The 20,752-nt window shown below is 45.4% G+C and overlaps 2 long non-coding RNA genes across 7 annotated transcripts in view; one reads left to right on the top strand and one right to left on the bottom strand.

Moving 5' to 3' along the window:
• Window positions 1–17,734, bottom strand: part of LOC111090490 — a 54,096-nt gene extending 36,362 nt beyond the window's left edge. For 2 of the 5 annotated variants that reach the window (XR_005372083.1, XR_005372086.1), the window contains exons 1-2: window positions 17,622–17,732; window positions 14,625–14,781 (exon numbers count right to left, since the gene is read on the bottom strand). This is a non-coding gene — a long non-coding RNA (uncharacterized LOC111090490). Of the gene's footprint in view, window positions 1–105; window positions 605–14,624; window positions 14,782–15,980; window positions 16,115–17,621 lie in introns of those variants that run through there. The other 3 variants (XR_005372082.1, XR_005372084.1, XR_005372085.1) reach the window with 2 other exon arrangements.
• On the top strand, window positions 312–19,158 carry LOC119869780. Of its 2 annotated transcripts, XR_005372088.1 has the most exons (5): window positions 312–972; window positions 1,200–1,239; window positions 12,903–13,122; window positions 15,900–18,092; window positions 18,314–19,158. It is a non-coding gene; the product is annotated as an uncharacterized LOC119869780 (long non-coding RNA). The 2 variants fall into 2 exon arrangements; XR_005372087.1 differs by having other exon boundaries at window positions 312–1,239.
• The last annotated feature ends 1,594 nt before the right edge of the window (window positions 19,159–20,752 follow it).

The raw sequence follows: 20,752 nt of genomic DNA, 5'->3' as shown, positions 1-20,752 counted from the left end.
TTTCTCATCTGAAAACTGGGGATTATAATCCTTCACCCAGCCACGGTAAAGACCAGATGAGGAACAGCTGTGTGCGCTGCCGTAACCTTATCCATATAACCTTACTCCATGCAAGGGGCCTCTTGTCTTCCCCTCAGAACCGTGTAAAACATGACTGGGATGCAGGATGCAATTCGCTGGCTGGCACCAGTGGAGGCTATTTTGGGAGGAGTGGTTACTAAGAAACACGAGGCTCTGGTAACCTTGACAACCATAGGTAAGATAGAATGATGGTGCACCGACTTTCTGTATTCCATTCCTATCTCCCCCTCACAAGGCTTGTCTCTAGGGATCTATTTGTCCGATGAGGCGTCCCCCCAAGGCTGGGCAGAACCTGGTGCTGGTGTGCCTGAGGTGCTCTGACACAGAATGGTCCAATCAGGCTCTTGAAGGATATAGATGACTCCCTCCTTCTGAGGTCACCATGGAAGCAGCAGGGCACCCTCCTAGGAGCCCACTTTCTGCCTCCCTCCCTCTTGTGGTCCTTAGCACCATCCCCTCCTCACTCCAGCTGGCCAGACGACCCCAGACACCGTGTGCAGGAGTCAGGGCTGTATATAGTACACCTGCTTAGCAATTACAAGTGCACAGAACAGCTCTTGGGTGCAGGCAGGGCTCCCAAGGAAGGGCAACAATCATGCTCCCTTGTAAACCCAAAGGGTTCGAACCATTGTCTCTATTGGGTAGATGTAGGAGATATTAGTAGATATAAATAGGTACAGAGGGATCTTTATAACCAGTGTGTAGGGGGCAAAGACCAACACTGCTACAGGTGCCCACAGACCCACACCCCAGGTGAAGACCAGAAAATAGCTGGCATCTTTGCAGCCCAGTGCACCCTTCCCCACCCTCCCAGTACCACTGCCATGAACCCTGTGCATCTACATTTCCTTGTTGTGCTTCATAGTCTTACAGTGTTTGTATCCCCAAAAGGTATTTAATTTTGCATATTTTTGAACTTCACATAAACAAAATGACAGAGACTCATTCTTCTACTCCTTTTTTTCCCTTTTTGCTCCCCTGTATTCCTGATGCTCTTCTTTCTCAGTGAAAATATTATAGTGCATTTGCTTTCGATGCTGTATAGCATCCCATTGTATAAACACACCAAGAGCTTATATTTCCCTTCTCCCGCCAATGTACACTTTGGTTGTTTCCAGTTTGATTCCAGCAGGATCAGCACGGCTCTGAGCATCCTTGGTAAGATTTTCTCTGGAATAGATTCCTAAGAGTGCAGGGACGCCAGGTCCCCAGGCTCAGGTACCTTCGGCTTTGCCAGGTAACATCAAACTGTTTTTTTCAAGTACTTGTGCCCATTTACATTCCTACCAGCAATGAACAGCTTCATGAATTCTCTTCGTATCTCTTTAATAAACAAGAATTCTTTATTTTAATATCATCAAAATGTTCCCATCTTTACCTTATGACCTGTAGTCCTTTGTGTCTTATCCAAGAAATTCTTCTTTATCTTTAGGTCATAAAGATAAATGCAATATTATCTTCTTAAAGCTTTATAATCTTTAATCTGCCTGGGATTGATTTTCATAAATGGCATGAGGAAGGATCCTATTTAGTTTTTTTTTTCTATGTGGTTATTTTTACTCAGCAATATTAATGATAAGTACATTTCCCCCCACTAGCCTACACTGCTCTGTTTTGCCATAAATCAAGTTTCTATATATGCCTAGTCTATTTCTGGGCCTACATTTTATTCCGTTGGTTTATTTTTACATCCCTGCCCCAGTACCACACCATCACTGTAACTTTTCACTAAATACCATTATCTTTCAGGACTAGTCCCCACCTTGTACTTTTGGAGTATTTTGGTTATACTTGGCAAATAGCTCTTCGTTCTACATTTTGGGATCAACCAAAAACATTGGTGCTTAGAGTCACACAGAATTGAATGTGTGGGTTGGTTTAGAAAGATTAACACCTATATGATTTTGAATGGTTTATATCCATGAACCTGACATATTTTGCCATTTATTTTTTAATTATCCTCAGTAAAAATTGTATCATTTTCTCAATCTTGGTATTGCATACTTTTATATTTATTTCTATGCACTTAATTTTATTTATGATATTATAAGTGGTATTTGTAATATTATATTTAATTGGCTGTTTGAATATCAAAGTACATTTGACTTTGTCCAGCCTTTCCTCTACAAACTATATCTCTGGGTAACCCACGAGTTGATACGGACATGATTATTTTGCATCAATAGTCTAGTTTAAATGAAGGAATTATAGAATTAGACCGTCACCAGTTTCACAATGCCTGATGGATCCATGGTTATCATCAATGATTATTATACTTGCTGACATTCCCAAAAGATAAAGAACCAGTTATTTCATTGCCCTTGATTAAAGAGCACACATATATCCTATGAAGCAGCTTCACCTAAAAAAAAAACCTCAATCTAAAACTGATCAAGTCTTTAGATTGACTTAATAATTTACAGGAAGAACAGAGAATAGAAGGACATGTTAAAGGACACTATGGACACGCAATGGACAAAATCCACAGCAAACAATCTAGTTTCTTCAACAAATAAGTTGCAAAGGGAAAATAAAAGTTTCAAAAGCATGGAGGGAAGCTATAGATTACAAGAGCAACAAGAAACATGCCAAAAAACCAGTGTAAGATTCAAACAAACTGTATATATGAAAATTGGAGAAATTTGAAGTCTAACTGCATATTAAGGATTCATTGTTAACATCTGTTTTTAGATGTGAGAGTGGTATTATTGTTCCATTTTTAGAATGTCTCTGTCTTGTAAAGATACATACCGAAATGCTTATGGGTAAAATTGTGTAATGTCTGGCATTTGCTTCAGAAATAAGCCAGGATAGAAGAGTGGGTGGGAGTGGATGAAACAGGAGTGCCCATGAGCTAATAAATCATTTAAGCTGCTGATATACACCTGGGACTTTATTAAGCTATTATCTCCACTTCCATATATCTTAGAAATGACCCGTAGTATAAAGCCTTTTTATTTAAAGACTAAAAGGAAAGGATGTAAAAAATAAATAAATAAAATAAAAATAAAAGGAAAGGATGTCATTCATTCATTCATTCATTGGTTATGATGCTCTATATATTGACATATATACTATATCAAGCCTTATTAAGAGTATTTTTCAAAATTTCTATATCCAAACTGAATTTTTAATCTGCCTTCCCTATTAATTAATGAGAAAAGTATATTTAAATCTCCCAATCTGATGGTAGCTTTGTCAATTTCCTCTTATAGCTCTTTTATTTTTTAAGATTTTATTTATTTATTCATGGCAGACACAGAGAGAGAGAGAGAGAGAGAGAGAGAGAAAGAGAGGCAGAAACACAGACAGAGGGAGAAACAGGCTCCATGCAGGGAGCCTGATGTGGAACTTGATCCTGGGTCTCCAGGATCATACACCTGGCTGAAGGCAGCGCTAAACCACTGGGTCACCAGGGCTGCCCTATAGTTCTTTTCTTAAACCAACTTTTGCTTTATGTATTCCAAGGCTATATCACTAAGTAGATGCAAGTTTAGAATTATTATATCTTTCTGATGAATTGAATCTTTTTATTATTATGCTGACCTGCTTTTTAAAAAAAAATATTTTATTTATTTATTTATTTATTTATTTATTTATTTATTTATTTGGAGGGAGAGAGAGCATAAGTGGGGGCAGTGGGGGGGCAGAGGGAGAGGGATAAGCAGACTCCCTGTTAAGCAGGGAGCCCCACACAGGGCTCAGTCCAGGACCCTGAGATCGTGACCTGAGCTGAAGTCAGAGGTTTAACTGACTAAGCCACCCAGGTGCCCCGAGCTTATAACTACACCTACTTTTTTTTTTTTTAATTTTTATTTATTTATGATAGTCACCAAGAGAGAGGGAGAGAGGCAGAGACACAGGCAGAGGGAGAAGCAGGCTCCATGCACCGGGAGCCCGACGTGGGATTCGATCCTGGGTCTCCAGGATCGCGCCCTGGGCCAAAGGCAGGCGCCAAACCGCTGCGCCACCCAGGGATCCCTACTTTTTTTTTTTAATTTTTATTTATTTATGATAGTCACAGAGAGAGAGAGAGGCAGAGACATAGGCAGAGGGAGAAGCAGGCTCCGTGCACCGGGAGCCCGATGTGGGATTCGATCCTGGGTCTCCAGGATCGCGCCCTGGGCCAAAGGCAGGCGCCAAACCGTTGCGCCACCCAGGGATCCCTACACCTACTTTTGATTAGTATTTACCTAATACTTTTTCTGTACGTTTACATATAACAATTCTGTATGCTTACAGTTTGTCTGTTTTGTCTGATATTTGTACTTACTTTTATTATAGAGGAGTCCTTACACACACAAGAGTAGATGGAATAGCATAATACATCTAATATACACATTATCCAGTCCCAGCAATGATCAATGTCCAATATCGGGCTGCCCGCACTACCATTCATTTATCTACCTCTAACTACTCATCTACCTATTTTGAAGCAAATTCCAGCCCTTGTGTTTTAGATATATCTTATAAATAGCAGAAAGCTATGTTTGTTTTCCTATCCAGTCTAAATTTTATCTTTTAAATAGAATGTTAATCCATTTACATGTATTGTGATCACTGATATATTTGGATTTCTTTCCTTACCATATTTTGTCATATATATACATATCTCCTACTTTTTAAAGCATTTTTTATTTTCCTTCTTCCTTGCCTTTATACAGATTACTTAAGGTGGTGTTTTATCCTTATCCCACTTATTCTCTTCACCAGTTTGGAAATATACCTTCCCTCTTTTTTTCAATAGGTAACCTAAAGCTTTTAACATGCATACTTAATAAAACCTAAATGACTTTATCTTCCTTCCAAACAAAGAAGCACTTCACAATTTATATGCTAAAATTTCTGATATATTCATTCTATCTCATTTGTTTCATCTCACAAAGTAGCAATTGTTTTTATTCTTGTTGATATTTCAGTATAGTGAAAGGTTGTTAGATTTGTCCAAATGCTTACCAGCTTCTTTACCCTTCCATTAGGTTGGTCCTTCTGCCTTTAGAACTTCCTTCAGTGAAGCTGCATTTGTGATAAACTCTGTTGTTTGTCTTGCAATATCTTTGTGTTATCCTTATTCTTGTAAAACAATTTTTCTGCATGTAAAACTCTAGACTGTCAGTTAAATCTTCCAGTACGCTGGCTGAATGTACATTACCTTCTGACTTCCACTGTTGCTATTAAGAAGTTTGCTATGGGGGATCCCTGGGTGGCTCAGCGGTTTAGCGCCTGCCTTTGGCCCAGGGCATGATCCTGGAGACCCAGGATCGAGTCCCACGTCAGGCTCCCAGCATGGAGCCTGCTTCTCCCTCTGCCTGTGTCTCTGCCTCTCTCTCTCTATGTCTATCATAAATAAAAAATCTTTAAAAAAAAAAAAAAAAGAAGTTTGCTATGTTGCCGTTTTACAAATAGTGCTGAAAGCAAAACATGAAAATCCCTACACCTCCCAAACTTGAGGTCAAACCAAAGGCTTTGGAGGCCAAATAGGCAGTACAGAAAAGGTGTCCACAGCCACAAAGATGAAGAAAGAGAGAGACAATCTTGTTTCATGTCACCCACGTTCCACCTTTCCGCACCCCAAGACGCTGCAACTCCAAAAGCAACCCAAGTATCCTCAGAGGAATGCACCCAAAGTATCAACTTGACCCATGTGCCATCATCACATCTCCCCTGACCACATCGTCAACCATGAAGATGAAGAACGGCAGTGCACTGACGTTTAGGACAGATGTCAAGGCCAACAAACAGCAGATCAAACTAGCTGTGAAAAAGCTCTTCGATGCTGATGTGGCCAAAGTCATACCCACCCATGGCCCAATGGAGGGAAGAAGGTACTGGAATTGTAGGTGCTGTGGCTCCAGGTGTGGCTGGCATGATTGCTGGGATCATCTCAACAGAGCACAGCTGGTGAGTTCTAAAGGAAAGAAACTTTTCTACCATCTATAAAAAAAAGGAGGAGAAGAAGAATGAAAAGGAGGAAAAGAAAGAAAAGAAGAAGAAATCTCTTAGTATAGATCGTCATTCCTTTGAGAGCATTCTGACTCTTCTCTTACTGCTTTTAATGTTCTTGTCTTTGGTGTTCTGCAGACTCCATATGATGCGATATGATCTGAGTCTTTACAACACCCCACGAGGCAGACAAAGACAGCTACTGTTCTACCACTTGACCGATTTGAAAGCTAAGGCTCAGCAAGGCCAAGGCTTACCAGGGAGAGAAAGACTAGTTCTCAGCTTTGTAGACTCACGAGCTCCAACTTGCTGGTCACCCAACAGCTGCCAGCCAAGCTCTTGAGAGGCTGATTGGGAGGATGAGAAAGGATTTTAGAGATTTAATTTGCAACTCAAAATAGAATGCCCACAGGGGACAGGTAGTCAAGAGCAGTGATTGCCCAATTTTTTTTAATGAGTTGCCCATCAATAAGTGTGCATCCTCAGTAAATGCATATTTTCCTTTTATACGTTTTTTCTTTTTCATTTATAAATTTTACCAGTGGTGAAATATGATTAAACTACCACAGTATGTGCACTACAACAAATAAACAAAGATAGAATGATAGAACAAGATGAAAAATAAATATAAATGGAAGTTCTAATATTTGTCCTCAGTCCTCTGTGAATCATCTTGGGCACTCCCATTTCAGAGGCTGTGAATCTGGTCCCTGCAAGCCCATGTGGCACTCCAGGATGGCACCACACAAAAAGCCTAAGGATGAGAGGGTTGGATGGTGTGAACAAACCCAGAGCCTAGGAAGGAGAGTCAGTAGTGTGAGGGAAGTGGCAGCTTGGTTCCCTCCATCTCATCCCCAGGACAGGACTGTAGGATGGAACCTCTAGACCAGAGCTCCCTTCCTCAGGCCAGGCCTGCCCCACTACCTGCAGTTCTTGGCTTTTCTGCCAAGCTTCTCCTTTAGCTAGATAAACATGGATCCTTCCCATGTTGACACTCACCCTGCCGTCAGGAAGGCTGTGCCCTTCCTTCTGGGCTAAGGACAAGTTCTCTCTTTTTAGGGCCGTCAGCAGAAGCTAAGCTTATCCATACTCAAGTTCCATCAACCTTTCCCAATCATAGTAATTTTTCATGAACAAATGCCCCTCCTTCTGTTTGGAAGGAGCTGTGTAGCCGTACACATTATGAGATAAACTTGATAAGGAAAAACATCCAAGCACTTGGTGGTGTAGAGCCTGGTGTATAGGATCCTAAACAATTTCAAATGACATCCATTTCAATCAAGCGAACAATAATAGCAAAAGCGTCCTGCTGACAATCCTATTGGATACAAGTATTTTCATTCATATCTGAGGAAACCAGGAATCAGGAAGGTCACGGCCTTGATCAACATCACACCCAGTGAGTGACACAGCGGGACTTGAATTGGGTCTGTGTGGCTTCAAACCCTGAGTGTCATCTTTTTACCCTGTTGTCTTTTCCCTAGTGCCAGGAGCAGCCAAGTGAAGACAGGAGCATTAGGAGGGGTGGAGTTGCTAGAGCTATCGTAGTCAATAATTATAAGTTGAAACAGCCATGACTTCAATACCATATTTAATTTTTGTAAACACTTAACTTTTTTTATTGCAAATGAATAAAAATGCCCATTACACTAACCAGATACCTAGCATTAGAAAATAAGAAATTTTTAAACCACTGAAACATCAGTATATAATTATTCTCTGCCTACAGACTTTATATTTTTAAAATAGTCACAAAAAGCAGGAATAATTAAGCTGGCATTATTACTCCATTATTAGATCACCATTGTGTTTTAATTACACAATTAACAAATTCCCCTCCTGATTGAAGCTGAAATGCCAGTCAAGATTAGTTGCATTTCAGGATCAATCATGGGAAAATATAAAATGTAACTGGGAGTTTTGGTTAAACAAACTTAGATCCTGGCCCTGTACAGCAACTGAAATTGGCATGCTGTCCTGGACAGTCTACACCGTAACGATGTGAGTTCCCTTTGATGCAATTGGAAGGAAAGTCATGCTGAGTGGCAAATTGTCATTGCCTGATGCTTCCTCCCCTAAAATCAATCCGGAGAAATTACAGAGCAAGAGAAATACAGATCAAAGGAATGAACCAGAACAATGAGATGAAAAGGTCTTGGAAAACCAAAGACTGGCTTAAGCAGTGCCCAGTGTCAAAAGCTGGCTCCCAAAAATGATCTTTCTGAGAAAACTGAGCGGAGTTTATTGCATCCCACAGTAAAGGGGAATATCACCTCCCAGATGTTTGGCAATTCTCAGAGAGGAGAAGCCATTGTCCAAATTTACTGAGAACTGGAAGTTTGATTTATTTTTTTTAATTTTTATTTATTTATGATAGTCACAGAGAGAGAGAGAGAGAGAGAGAGAGAGGCAGAGACACAGGCAGAGGGAGAAGCAGGCTCCATGCACCGGGAGCCCGACGTGGGATTCGATCCCGGGTCTCCAGGATCGTGCCCTGGGCCAAAGGCAGGCGCCAAACCGCTGCGCCACCCAGGGATCCCTGGAAGTTTGATTTAAAGCAGTCTTTCCAGGGCACCTGGGTGGCTCAGTGGTTGAGCATCTGCCTTCGGCTCAGGGTGTGATCCCAGGGTCCTGGATCGAGTCCTGCATCAAGCTCCCCAGAGGGAGCCTACTTCCCCGTCTGCCTATGTTTCTGCCTCTCTCCCTGGGTCTCTCATGAATAAAGAAATAAAATCTTTTTTAAAAAAATAAGGCAGTCTTTCCAATGGGGGAAAGCTTCATCAGGACTGGGTACAGCCATGACTGGACCATTGGGGTTGGTGGAAACAGAAAGTACAGATTCTGAGCAAAGAAATCAAAGAATCTTAGGGCACAAATGGTCTCTGGATGCTTTCCATTGAAAAGCTGATGAGTCTTTATGGAAATTTCTATAACAATAATCAGGCTGAGCTGGAGATTCCTGAAAAAATGAAGTCACATTAATGAAGAGAAAAGAATAGCCCAGTTATGTTAATATAGATGGTAGGTGTCGTGCAGGCCCGCGTGGGAGTAGACTTCAGCTCTTAATGGTCTTGGGTGGTGGAAGATGGCAATGAGAGTGTGGGTGGGCACTTGAAGTTCTGCTCTGGCTGCCATCGTGAGCCTTAGAACAGTCACTGCTGGCTCATCTGGCCAGGCCACCACTCCTGGTGTCTGTGGAACAGTCAGGGCACTGGGAACTGCATGATCCCTGCTGTGGGGAGGATTTGAGAAGAACCAGGGAGGGCAGACCACCCAGCCACCCTCATCGCCCCCAGAAACTCACAGTATGGGGACCTGGTGAGAGTCTGGCTCTACCCAAGACACTGGGAACCAGAGACACTACCCTGACCAGAGTAGTTCCAGGGAGGGAGACCAGAAAGAGGAGGGATTCTCTGGGAACCGGGGGCTCCAATACCCTGGGTTCTGCAGAGACGGGAGTCTTCTCTTCCTTCTCTCTCCAGTTCCCTGGTTGTGGATCAGACTGATGAAAGGCAGATTAACAAGAGGAAGACCAACAGAAGTTTCTAAGCTTGTGCATCACACATACCCAGAGATGAGTAACTCAAAGTGGGGATTAGAACTTAGGGTCTGTATACCTGATTTAGGGGCAACAGACAAGGAGAAAGAAATTTCCCTGTTTTAGGGAAATCACATGACTTTGAGGAAGGATATGTGGGCTCTCAGGCAAATAGATGGAGATAGGACAGTTTGTGACAATGTCTATCTGGGCGTGGTGTCAACTCTGAGAGTTGGTTGCAGTTGCTCCCAGAAGGGGCTTTGTGAAAACTGAGTTTTTTTGGGAGACTGCTTTGAGGCAGATTAGGGATTTCAGGAACCCAAATGCCTTCAGCTCAAAATAATTCTTTAGTCAAAGTGGCAAATTCAGGGTGGCATATCCTGATCCCTTCTGTTCCATCCGCTTCCTCCCTTTAGACTTGGGACTGATGCTGGCCTGGCCTTTTATATCACTATACGGTCCTGAACTCATCCTCACTGGCCAAAGTAACCAGATTCCCAAGGAAGACACCCTTCCAAAATAAGGACAGCCAAATATTATTTACTGCCTGAAGCAGAATTATTGGAAGAAGAGGACCAAAAATGTAAAAGTGCATAATAATAAATGCACTTAAGATAAAGAAAAAATTGGCCCAAATAGTTTGCAGAAAGAGGAGATGTTTTTAAAAAGAAGAGGAAGGCAAAGGACTTGTATAGACACCTCCCCGAAGAAGGTGTAAAAATGACCAATAAGTACATGAAGGGATGCTCAGCATCATTAGTCATTAGAGAAATGCAAATCAAAACCATAATGAGGTACCACTTCACACTCATCAGGACGGCTATCGGAGGGATGTGAGGGCCCAGAAAAGAGCAAGTGTTGACAAGGATATGGAGAAATTGGATCTCCTGGGCCTTGCTGATGGAAATGTGAAATGGTGTAGCTGCTCTGGACAAGAGTATGGCAGTTCCTCAGAAAAATTAGTCATAGAATGACCATTTTAATCCGGCAATTCCACTTCTGAGTATACACCCAGAAGAATTGAAAGCCAGGACCCAAACAGATATTTGGACACCCATGTTCATACCAGCATTACTCACAATACCACAAGGTGGAAGCAACCCAAGTGTCATTGGCAGATGACTGGATAAACAAAATATGGAATATTATCAGATTTACAAAGGAAGGAAATCTAACACATGCTACAGCATAGTGGCCAGAATGGGAGAGGGAATGTGGAGTTATCATTCCAGTTTGGGATGAAGAAAAAGTTGTACAGATGCATAGTGGTCATGGTTGCACAATAATGTCCGTGTCCTAAATGCCACTGACCTGTACACTTAAAAATGGTTACAACAGGGGCACCGGGCACCTGGGTGACTCAGTGGTTGAGCATCTGCCTTCAGCTCAGGTCATGATTCTGGGGTCCTGAGATCAAATGCATCAGGCTGCCCACACAGAGCCCGCTTCTCCCTTTGCCTATGTCTCTGCCTGTCTCTGTGTGTCTCTCATAAATAAATAAAATATTTTAAAACAAAAACCGGAGCACCTGGGTGGCTTAATCAGTCAAGCATCCAACTCTTGATTTCAGCTCAGGTCATGATCTCAGGATCGTGAGATTGAGCCCCACATTTCAAGCCCCACGTTAGGCTTTGTGCTCCGTGTGGAGCTGATTTATCTTCTTGTCCTTCTCGATCTGCTCCTCCCCCTACTTGCTCTTTTTCTCTCTCTCTCTCAAATAAATAAATAAATAAATAGATAGATAATAAAATCTTTTAAAAAATAGTTATAATAGTAAATTTTGTTATGTATATTTATATGCATGTTATATATATGTATAAAAATTCCTCCATCCTTCTATCCCCATTGAGAACAAGGCCTTACTCTGCCTCTGGTCCCAGCATCCCTAGGAAGATTGCATGTGTCCCATGAAGGGTCTGTTCCAGGCCCTGGAACCATGGCGGGAAGGGGCAGTTGGCTGGGAAGGGGCACAAGAGAATTTTGGGAAGTGATGAAATGTTAAATATCTGATTGTGGTGACGGTTATATGAGTGTCTAAATTCCTAGTAAGGTACATTTTGCTACATTACTTGTATATAAATTATATCTCCATAAAGATAATTTTTTTTACAGATAATGGATGAAACAAAACTGGCCAAATGTTGTTAATGGTTGACAGTGACAATGAATACGTGGAAAATTATTCTATGCCATCTACTTTCATTTGTATTTGAAAATTACCATAGCAAAAAGTTTTAGAAAATTGAAATATGCGTCATCCAACTTCCCTGACTCCACCACCCCAAAGACACGCCTCCATGGGACTAAAAGTAAAGGCAGTAACTCCTGACGTTGGCACTGTATTTACAAAATATGATTCATAAGCTTTAACTCTTCCTATTCTCGTGAGAATCAGGGGCAGCCATAAAACATCATCTCCCTCTCACGTGGGGACTCTGAGGGACCAGCGGGAAGTGACTTGCCCCATATCACACGGGCAGGGCAACAAGGCTGGAGTCTGAGGCTGAGGCTTCTGACTGAAAGCAGGTGTTCCAGTTTTTCTTTTTTTAAGATTTTTATTTATTTATTCATGAAAGACAAAGAGAGAGGCAGAGACAGAGGCCGAGGGAGAAGCAGGCTCCCTGTGAGGAGCCCCATGCGGGACTCGATCCCAGGACCCCGGGATCACGACCTGAGCCAAAGGCAGACTCTCAACCACTGAGCCACCCAGGTGTCCCATGCAGAGGGTGTTTCTGCCAAAGCACCTGTGGGGCCCCAGGGCCACGGACCCCCACCCGGTGGGACTGGTGCCTCTCACAGCTCCTTTCCAGGCTCTCCTGAGGATGTTCAAAGAGCTTCCAGCAGGGCAATTCTAACCCAGATTAGCAACTGGAGTTGGAGGTGATTGCCTGTTACCATGGTTATGTCCTACTCAGCTCCCAGTGAGCCCCAAAGAAGCAGCTAATACAGTGGTAGGAAAGCAGCTCAGGCAAGGTCAAAAACGCTCCCTGGCTGTTTGCAGAACATGTCAATTTTCTCTGGTTTCTGAGAATGACTTTATGCAGAAATAGTCACTAATGTGACATCCTGAGCCACAAGCCACACGTGTGGAAGTGTCGCTGTTTAAGGAAGAAAACCAACAGCATGCTGGCCCTCGCCGGCGCCCACCTCATGCAGTGGCTGCGAGGACTGAATGAGCCAATTCTTGTAACGTGCTTAACATGATAACTGGCTCATGGTGAACCCCCAGTATTTTAATTAATATTGCTATTTCAAATATCTTCACGGAACGTATTAAAACAGTGTTTTAATTTCTTGTTTAAAATAGAACTTACATGCAGACCTCTGATCTTGGTTCCAGAACTTACTCACCCAGAATACAGATGGGGACAATCCTGAGTAAAAGGCCTCAGAGGATCCCCAAAAGCTCTCCAGGAGTTGCCCTTAAACTTTGGTCTCTACATTTCGCTGAGGATCAGATCTGTTGCTGTCGGCGGTGTGACGTGCAAGCTTGAAGCCTCGGCTGGTACACGTGGAGGGTGAGCTGCACCCCAGCAGCACAGCATTGCGTTTGATACACGGTGTGTTGTGGAGGTGGGGGGCAGTGACGGTTGGCCCAGATCAGGGGACTGGAGCTTGTTCAGTTTATTTAGCACAGGTGTGCCCGCGCTCACAGCCACAGCAGCGTCTCAGGCATTAGGAGGTCCCCAACGAAGAACCAGACAGAGCCAGCCTGGTCCCCCATCCGGAGGGCAGCTCCCGTGGGCACTCCACACCCAGGCATCAAGACCTTCCAGACTTTCCAAGACCTTTCAGCAGGAGGGCCTGCTGGGTGGGCCCAGGTGCCGGCCAGGGAAGGCTGTCTCATGCTGGAGGCATCTGGTCACCTCTACGCATCAGGAATGCAAGCAGTCCCCTCACCTTGGCTTCCCTGGTCCCACTCACCACCGCTCCACTCTTGGGTGACTTCTGGTTCCATCGCAGCAGGTCCATGCCAGAGGGTTCTGGCTACCTCCCCTAACCACCAGCCCTCGCAACCTCCTGTATTCCTTGATGCCAGCCTACACCTCCTCCCCGCAAAGACATCTCGCTCTTTCCCAGCTGATCTTAGTGGTGCATAAAGCCCAGAGCGACTGATGTATTGGCTCCTCTTTCTTCCAGGACAGAAAGAGCTTAATCCCCTGACTGTGTTATAAAGCAGGGGATAATTACATCCCATCCTTCTAGCACAGCAAAGAAAAGATTTTTTTTTTAAGTCGCGTACTAAAACAGGCTGAACGTTCATATTCTGACATTATTTCAATTCCTCGCCTTATTTCTGAGTGCCTCCCACGTGCCTGTTAGGCCCTCGGGCTCTAATAAGTGAGCTGTGTTTCTACCCTTTGGATTCTGGTCAAGCAGCAAGGGGCAAAGGAGAGGGCCCTCTGGTGAAGGAATATGGGGACCATTGTGGTGGCAACGAGCAGTGCGAGAAGGTGTCCCAACAAGCAGTGGGGGGTCAGGACGCTGGCATGTCCTGGGGCGCTCGTTTGGATATAGGCTTTGGGCTGGGCAGAGATGGGACTGGAGAAAGAGCAGAGTGTCCTACCAGCAAGAGGGCAGAAGAGAGGATGTCGGGATGGCCCAGAACTAGCTTTGGGACCACTTCTTGGGGGCAAGGGGGCCCTGTTGGTGGGGCTCAGGCACTGACCTGGAAGACTTAGAAGGAAGCAAGATCCAAGGGCTGTGGACGTCCCAGGGAACAGGCTTCCCATCAATAGAGGGGTCAGCCAGCACTTTGTCATGGCTTTAGTTCCAGTGCTGGCACCTGAGCCTGACCCAGACCCAAGGTGGCCTGACCGGGGTCTCCTGACCAGCAGGAGAAGGCAAGGCGCCCTCTCAGGCAGCGGTGAGCTGCTCTCTGAGCCCCCTTACAGTGAAAGTAGGGTCTGTGATTCAAGGTACAGAGCAGCTGATGGAGGACTGGGCCCCCCCCCGCCAGAGCACCCCTTCATCTCTGGATCCTCGGGGCACAGATGGGGACTCTCCAGGAGTCTGCTGCCTGGACCCAGTTCCTGGCAGCCTGCGTTTGATGCACACCCACCTCAAAACAGGCTTTGTCTTCCAGTTCCCCTCTCCAAGATCTGGCCTGAGTCCCCAGCTGCCAAGCCTGGATAGAAATAAGATGTTTATGTGCTTGCTTTGCTCGCATCTCTTCCTTGCCTCATTCCAGAAAGGATCTGAGATAACGTTCCAGCATCCTAAAAAAAAAAAAAAAAAGTGAAAAGTGGATAGATTTAAAAATCAGGGTATTGGAAGACAGTTTGGCAGTTTCTTACAAACTAAACATATTATTATTATTATTATTATTTAATTTTAAGGAGGCTCCAAGCCCAACATGAGGCTTGAACTCATAACTCTGAGATTAAGAGTCACACGGTCTAGTGTCGGAGCCAGCCCAGCGCCCCCAGACGTATTCTTACCATATGACCCAACAATTGCATTCCTTGGTATTTACCCAAATGCATTGAAAACATGTCCACACAAAACCCGGCACACAGATATTTGTAGCAGCTTTATTCCTAATTGCCAAGGGTTGGAGGCAACCAAAATTTCCTCTGTATATAAATGAACTGTGGTGCATTCAGACAACGGAATACTATTTAGCACTAAAAGCAAATAAGCTATCAGGCCATTAACAGCCATGTTGGAAACCTAAATGCATCTTACTAAAAGAAACCAATCTGAACAGGCACCACATTGCATGGTTCCCATTATATGACATTCTAGAAAAGGCAAAGCAATGGAGACACTATAAAGATCAGTTGTTGCCAGGGGTAAGGGGGAGGGAGGGATGAATAAGCAAAGCCCAGAGGATTTTTAGGGTAGTAATAACTATTCTGTAAGATGCTACAATGTTAGATAGCTGCTATCATACATTTGTTAAACCCATAGAATGTGCAATACCAAGAGTTAACTGTAGACTATGGACTTTGAGTGATGACAATGTGTCAACGTAGGTTCATCAATCGTATCAAAGGTCCCCTCTGATAGGGGATGTTAATAATGGGGGAGGTTATGCCTGTGTGGGCGCAGGGGGATATATGAAAAATCTCCCTACCATCCTCTCGACTTTGCTATGAGCTTAAAACTGTTCTAAAAATGAAAAATCTATTTTTCTTTTAACTCAGGGAAAAAAAAAATACAGGTAAAGTAGAAAGACAATGCCTGAGGGAAAGCTAATGTGTGCATACTCAGTTATAAAATCAGGGCAAAGATTCCTAAGCAGCAAAAATAGAGAAACCCGATCAGCTAACATGTTTACTACACCAGGTTAAAAAAGATAAATAAACTGTTCCTATATGCGTTGCAATCATAGATCTCAAGAATGCGGGATGTTTGAGCGGAAAAGCAAGTTCAAAACATTGTCAACAAATTACATGTAAAAATGTCTACATACACTCCATGATGCTGCAGATTGCTTACGGAAGTCTACCTTCTAAACTAGAAATCACGGCACGGATGCATCCCCAGCTCAGGACAGTGGTTTCCTCCGAGGAGAGATGAAGCAGAATGGACGATGTTATCCGTCTTCTATTCCAGTAAGACAACTCAATGTTTATAAAAATATAACTCATTGAGAGCTCTATTACCCTTTGTGCTTATCTGCACATTTAAGGGTGCAAAATAATTATTTCTAACTTCACAGATTATCACGATAAAAAACATACTGGCTCCCAAAGGGGAAAATCAAGCCAGCCACCCAGATGGCTTTTCCTGGGGCAAATGTCTCTGGGGCACTTGATACACAAGGACCTCCACGATCAACACGCTTCATAATCTCAAGAGCAAGTTCTGTTTCTTAGGGCGTCGTCCCTCGGCGCAAACCAAAGGCATAACCGTACAAACGAAGGAACTAGTGAGACAGACCTGAGGCTTGACCCCACCCAAGACCACTTCATATTATTTTATGTCACACTCAAGAGAGCCAGAGGGGCAGCTGTCATCTCTCAGATGTGGGACGGGCTCTGCAAGAACCGCGTCTACACTGCCAGAAAGCCTGCCAGCCTGCAGGGCTGAGAGGACCCCAACCCCCTTCGTGCTCACCCCACACACAGGCTCAGAGGCTTCATTCTGTGATCAGGAGGGAAGAGAGGAGTGAGGGTGAAATGCAATGTCACCTCATTTTGCTTAAAGAAAGGCATTGTCCCCATCAAGTTCTTGATTCCACAGCATTGCTAGGGCCACACTGCCAGTTACAATGCAGGGGAGCTACCTTCCTAGACTCTGGGCCCCAGTGTCATAGGACGTGCCATGCTAGCCCACACCTGCGTGTTTTACAGAGGCTGCATCAAAGGTCAGAAACATCCTTGCACACCTTCTTCCAGGTTGACTCTTTCTCATGCTCTGTACAAGACACAGACATCACCTCCTCCAAGACAGAGCATCACCTCCTCCAAGATGTCTCTGCTGATTGCCCCGTGCTGGGTTAGGTGCCCCCCACCCTGGTTTCTTCTCTCTGGTTTGTTGCATTTCCTCCAAGAAATCTGGGTTCTAGGTTATGTCCTCCGCTCAACCACAGGACCTCAGAGGGAGAGACCAAACCTCAGTCATCTTCTGCGCTTGGCCCCTGAATCCTTACCCACAGTTGAGAAAGACACATCTGTGACCAGCCCCTCCTCCCAGACCAGCTCCCCATCCATCTGTGGGGGGAAATGAGTGTTCATAGAACAAATCGCATACGGCAGTAAGCTAAGCGCTCTCCCTGAGACCTGTGAGGTGCTGGGAGGGAGTGCCCAACAGGGGAATCTCGGAGGTCAAAGGCCCATCTGCATTTTCCGAGCATCATTCGAAGCTGCTGGAAGTGGGCAGTGGGTCACCCCAGCCACCACCGGTGTGGGAGGATCCACAGTGGGCTGGGAAGATGGCATTGCCAGTGTCGGCCTGGACAGCAGACAGTCCCGCGGCCCATTGAGTGACGTTTGATTTTCAAGGTGGCGAACTACAACTCTCAGCTCATTTTTCCGGCTGGGACCCCACTCTTCTGTCCCGCCTCGGGGTAACGTGGAGTCCCGGGAGGTGACCCAGGCAAAGCACTCACATTCTATATAGTGTGCTAAACGCCTGCCGTGGACTACCTGGAAACTTAGAGGGAAAGAGGGTCGTTTTTACCAATCTCCTGAGTACCTCTAAGAAGGAAATTGGCTGACAGACCCAGGCAGACATTCTAGAACGCTGTGTTCTTGTATAATTTGGTCTTGCTTTCTAGAACACTTAGCCCTGTTGAGAACACACTGTTGCTAGGATACAACCAATGAGTAAACACGCCGACTTTCTATTATCGGTTCAAAGAATCCCAGGCTCTGTTTGAAACCGGCTCCGCCAAGGGCACTCGTGATCTCCTAATTGCTCTGTCTAATGGACACTTTCGAGTCTCTCCCTTGCCAGACCTGTTGCCTCCAGATTCGAGAGTTTCTTCCTTGCACTTCCAGAACACTCCATGTGCCTCTCCCCTGAGCCTGCCCCTAAAAAAAGGCTGAGCCCCAGGCTCCCCCTCCAGGGCCTGCATAAGGTGAGGCAGGGAGGGACCCAGGGGCCACAGTCAGGGAGGCCCTACCTCTCGAGACCTACAAATGCAGAGCCAGGCTCGGAAGGAGGCCCTCCTGCAGCGCTGCGTCCGGGCCCCTGGCTGGCTCTTCCCTCTGATGCTGGTTCCCCAGGCTGTCCCCCCAGCTCTCAGGCCCCACCTCCCACACCACTGGGGCTTCACCTAGAGCTTCTCCCTGCCCTCAGGCCCGTGCACCCAACTTCTTCTGGACGTTTCCCCCGAGAGACCCTCTGTTCCTCCGAAGCCACCTCCCTCACTTTGCCAGAAGACCTCATTCTCTCGGTTAATAAACTCACCTGCACCCCTCAGTTATACAAGGTAGAGAAGTGGGAGCCCACCCCACATACATCACCGTCACCTGGCGTATGAGGACTTGACCTCTTAATGTGTTTCTCCAAATCATCGCTTCCCACCACCCCCACCATGACTGCCTTGCATCAGACCCTCATGTCTCACTCCTGGACGTTGCAATAGTCACCTGTTCACACTCCCTGCCTCCCATCGCCCACCTCGCCCAGTCCCCCGGGACTCCACGCGTGCTCCCTCCAGTTCACGTCCCTGTGCCTAGGATCGTGTGCATAGAAAGAATTCCCCTCCCATGAGGGACGATTTGGCATTATTTCTTAAAATTATAAATGTATTTATGTCCTTGGGCTCAGTAATTCCATTGCAGGCAATTCATTCTACGCACCCAATCCTCTGTCTGAGGATATTATTCGCAGCATCGTTTATAACAGCACAAAATCAGAAACCACCTCAACGTCCATCCGTAGGGCAAACGTCGGATGCAATTGTTGAATCCACGGAATGTTTTAAAGCCAACAAAAGACAAGCCCAGCTCTGAGTGCACTAAGACAGAATGACTTCCATGGCATAATCAATAAAAAGCAAGGGTAAAACAGTGTGCTGAGTGTGACCGCTGTGCTAAAGAGGAGATAGATACACACCTACTCATATTCACGCTCTCTCTGGGATGAAACTCTAGCGCCCAGGCCAGGGTTGCTTTGGAGAAGGGGGCTCAGGGACGAGGGCGAGGGGGAGCTCCACGTTGAGCATGTTTTACCTTTGCAAATAAAATCTGCTCAAGCCGTCTTGTGTTTGCAGTGAGCGACCTTTCCAAAATACAGATGTGACTGCATCAAATCCTGCTCCCAACACCTCAGGGGCTCTCTCTGACGGGGTGTCTGCAACAGTCATGGCTCACGCTTGCCATCGAGCAATTAACACCTGTTCATTATTTTTAGCACCTTTTCACTTGTCAACGTGTCCTGGGGTGAATGATAAATTATATCCTTACCCTATCAGGCGACTCCAAAGATACAGCCCACCCTCATCCAGCTCACCTTCCTGCCAGCCCCCCACCTGGCTCCTCTTTAAACTCCCCGGCTCATTGAACTCCAGAAACACTGAACTGCTTACAGCTCCCCTGCACACGATCTATCTTTAGCCCCCAGGCCTTTGCTCATGCTGTACCCTCTGCTGGGAATACCTAGCATGCCCTAGAATACCCAACCCCTGGGCAGAGCCAGTCTCGTCCATCCTTCAAGACTCAGCCATGGCCATGGCCACCCCGTCACCGTGCTGCTCTGAGATCCTGAGCAGGGCCTCAAGCACACCACAAATCTTTTCTGTACTCTGGCCTATTCTTGAGGTCCAGAGCTCATCCTGTTCGAAAGGGAAGGCAAAAGGAATGTACTAAATTCGAGCCCAGGTCCAGAGTCAGGAGCACCTGCTCTGAATGTGGGATCTGCCACTTACTAGAGCATCACCTTGGGAGAAAGGGGTGTGCATTCAGGGCTCCCCTGAGCACCCTTTTCCTATAAGATAAGGAGTTTGGGCCTTGCAGTTTCCTTTTATAGTAAAAGAAGATGGTTGCTCCATCACCAAATATAGAAATGTTTGGGTTCAAGGATCTGAGGACTCCCTCTTTGTCTAGGCTAGCTTCTCAGGCAGGCGTGTCATTCCTAGATGGAAAGTTCTTCAAAGAGGCAGGTATTTCTCTTCTGTCCCTGAGCCCTGAAGGCAAGGTTAGGCCAACAAGAGAGATGTAGACTCATCCCAGAGGACTGCTGTTGTCCATTTGTCCCCCAGATGCTCTCCCTGTGGGTTAGTTCCTGGGGCCAATGCAACAAAGTGTCACAAACTGAGCCCTTTAAATGACAGATCATCTCAATTCTGGAGGCTAGGGGGTCAGCAGACTAGGCTCCTTCCTGAGGGTCCCTTTGTACAAGGACCCCAATCATATTGGACGAGGGGCCCACCTGCTTCAGTATGAACTCATCTTCACTAATTACATCGCAGTAGATTACCCGATTTCCAAATAAGGTCATATTCACAGATACCTGAGGGTTAGGACTTCAGCATGTGAATCTGAGGGGAATGCAATTCAACCCCTAACACCATGCTTGTGAGTTTCTATTCTCAACCCCAAAAAGTGCAGGCCGGGGAGCAGGACCAACCTCCAGAGGCCCCCCCCCCCACCTCTGCTTTCTCAACTGGGAGTACCTGAAGTCAACCCCACCTCCCTATGGAAGCCAGGGCTTAAGGAGAACCCTCAGTTGGCCCCCGGGGGTTCATGGGATCATGTCAGGCAGGAGCAGGGCTTTCCAGTTTCCAAGCCCACT

Source organism: Canis lupus, chromosome 17 (genome assembly GCF_011100685.1).
Source record: "Canis lupus familiaris isolate Mischka breed German Shepherd chromosome 17, alternate assembly UU_Cfam_GSD_1.0, whole genome shotgun sequence".
In the NCBI taxonomy this organism is placed as follows: Eukaryota; Metazoa; Chordata; class Mammalia; order Carnivora; family Canidae; genus Canis; species Canis lupus.
The sequence above is the reverse complement of the archived record's forward strand: the minus strand, read 5'-3'. Positions and strand labels throughout refer to the sequence as shown.